Below are 3,128 nucleotides of genomic sequence, written 5' to 3' on the forward strand. Positions count from 1 at the left end.
ACTTCCAGGTTGGATGGGTACCTCCCTGTCAGTCACTCCCTGATTTATAATAATGAATAAAAGTTACCATATATTGGAACTTCCGTCCCAGATCCTGTGCTGGGCACGGGCTCTGGTAAGACTCAAAAGAACTCTGTGAGTGAGGGGCTTTCATCCTCATTGTACAGATGAGAAAACTTGGGTCAACTTGCCCAGGGATATGCAGCAAGTTAAGCCTGGGCCGTTAAACAGAAGACCCTGTCGCTGCAGCCCACGGGTCTTCTTAACCCCAATTTAGGAGTGAGCAAACTGAGTCTAGGTTATTCCCCGAGGCTGCTACCACCCAAGTTCATGAAGCTAGCAAGTGGGAGAAGCTAAAATGTGCTGTATCTCGCTGATCCTGGCCCCGCCTCCCTGACTTACGCCCTGACACCCTCCTCACAGGCCCCTCCCTGACTTGTGTGCTTGGCGGTCCTCACTCCCACTCCCCCATTGTACTCCACACTGCAGCAAATACTTGTGGCAATTCCAAGAACCTGTAAGAATGTTCTCTCTTGCCCTGGGGCCTTTGGACAGGGTGTACCTTCCCATGCATTTGCCTGGCACAGGCCTACTCATTTAGATGTCACCTCCTCCAGAAAGCCACCCCTGAGCACTCCAGTCCAAGTACCCTTTCAGGTGCTTCCTTGGTTCATCCTGGCGTGTATCACATGGCATCGTGGTTGCCTGTCTTCTCGCCACTTCCCCTCCCCTGTAGGGCTGCGAAGCCTAAGCGAAGGCCATGTGTGCCGATGGTGAGGTCCTCAGCATGCAGCACGGTGGTGGGCACAGAGAAGGTAGTCAGTAAGCATCTGTTAAATGAATGCCTGATTATCAGCTGTGTTCTGCTTTGTTTGGAGAATACAGCTTAGGTGCACTAAGTGTGGGAGGATATAAAATGACAGCAATGTGGCTTCCTGTCTATCCTACTAAGAGGGCACAGTGGGCGAATGCTCCGGGGTCATCCCGGGCTCAGTGCTCTCGTGTGAAAACCATGGTGTCCTCCTTGCTAAAGCAAAGTCTCAGGCTACTGTTTTCTCACTCCCAGGCAGAAACAAACCATGTTCTGAGTGACTGGAGTCATTGCTCACAACACCAGGAGCTGGTTTAGGGTGGAGCGAGGGGCAGTGGCCTTGGGGCTCCAGTCTCTAAAGGCCCAGGCCTCTGGGCTGGGGGGAGGGGTGAAGAGTGGCAGGTCCTGTCCCCGGGAGGCTGCAGTCACTGGGGGAGAGACAATGGGGCTCAGCATCTGCTCCTCGCTGGGAGAAGGGACCCTCCAGTGAAAAGCCAGGGAGAGCAGGGAAGTGTGGGAGGAATTGATGAGGAGAAGGGGTGGAGCCAAGGAGAAGCAGCCGGGAGGAAGGAAGAGAAGGGGAAGGAAGAGAAGAGGGAGGGGTGAGGATTCCGGCTTTCCTTCCTCTCGGTGACCCGGTCCTGGGCGGCAGCCTGCTCTGGCATTGTTTCCTGCGGAAACTCTCGAGGCCCACGAAGACCTCACGTTTCTCCCCACAACCGCTAGCAGCAGCCCCCGTCCAAGGGTCAGGCATCCAGCAGGTGCTCAATACTCACTTGGGAAAATGAGAAACGGGGCCAACTTTGCTCTGGGAACTTTTCCCTTGTCTTCTCCCCACTTCTCCGGAGAAGCTGAGGGCAGAGCAGGTCTTGGGAGCACGCCCAGGCGCCCCATGAATAATTGACCCTTCCTGGCGGCTCTGCCCGGCTCAGTCCGAGGACTCGCGACCGGCCCAGCGTCGGAGTTGAGAAGCGGCTCCGAGCGGCGGGCGTTCCGGAGGTTGGAGGCCGAAGGTCCGGCCTGCCCCGGAGCGGGGTCTGGGGCGGGGGGGTGGGGGGGGCCAGGCTGTGCCAAAGCCCGCGACCCCGCGGGGAGGCGCCTGGGGCCTGACCCCCCGCGCCGCGAGCGGCCACGCCTCGGCGCCCCCCAGCCGTGCGCCCGGGGAGCGGGGGGCGGGGGCCCAGGCCCAGAGATCGGAGAGCCCACGGGGGGCCGATCCCAGCGCCTCCTCCGAGCCCCTTCCCACCCCGGCCCGGGCGCTCGCAGCCCGCGCCGCTCCCTCGAGCCTGGCCGTCCAGGGCTCTGCAAACAGCTGTTTAAAGGCTCTTTTACAGTTCAGTGCTCTGCGGGGATGTTTGTTCCAAGCCCATCTGCCTACTTTAAAAATACATAAGTAAAGAACACACCCAGCTTTCCACCCCTGGCTGGGGAGGGGCGGACTCGGCGGCCCCCGCCCGCACTTCGGAAGGAACCGGCACCCAGCCGCCGCCGCGGCCCCCGCCCCCACCCCCACCGACCCTCCTCTCGGGAGGACGCCCCGGGCTTCCCAGGGGGGAGGGGGCGCGCAGCCCCCGGGCCCCCTTTGTGCGGGGCCGGGCCCCCCATTTCCATGCGAGGTTCTGGCGCTCCCCCTCTCCCCCGCTTCAGTTAATCTTTGTTCCCCTTTTCTGCTGAGAGGAGAAAAAAAAAAAAAAAAGAGAGAAAGAAAGAAAAGGAGGAAAAAAGGCGTGACTTGATTTTCAAACGAAACTCCCACAGCAAACAAAACCCTTTTAGAGAAATAAGAAAGGAGGAAGAAGGAAGAAAAGAGGGAAGGAAAAAAAAGGAGAAAGAAAACCCTCCAGGCTTTCAATTTGAGTGGGAGAGTTGAACCGAAAGAAAGAGAAAGAAAGGAAGAAAAATCCTCTCTGCGGTAGAAAGAGAAAAGAAAACTTGGGCTGACAAGAGGGGGGTGCTGGGGGGGGTGGAAGGAAGTGAGAAAACAAAAGAGAGATAAAAGGGCTGCTTTTCTGTCTCTCTTCCTCTGCGAGCTGGGTTAGGAGGAGCTGTTTTGCATCCCTTCACGTCAGCCCTGCCTCATTCCCTTCTTCCAGGGAGGGAGAGAGAGCGAGCGAGCGAGAGAGCGAGCAGGAGAGAGAGAGCGAGAGAGAGAGGAGAGAGAGGAGGGAGAGAAAGAGAGGAGCCGGAGGGAGGGCGGCAGGAGCAGGCGGCGGGCGCGCGTGGAGGCGGGCGGCGGGCGCGCAGCAGCAGCCCGGGCGGTGGGCAGCCAGGAGCCCCCGGCCCGGCCCCGGCCCCGGCCCGCCGAGGGCCCCAGCGC

The sequence above is a fragment of the Mirounga leonina genome, unplaced genomic scaffold, assembly GCF_011800145.1.
Source record: "Mirounga leonina isolate KUSES-001 unplaced genomic scaffold, KU_Mleo_1.0 Mir_178, whole genome shotgun sequence".
NCBI lineage: Eukaryota > Metazoa > Chordata > Mammalia > Carnivora > Phocidae > Mirounga > Mirounga leonina.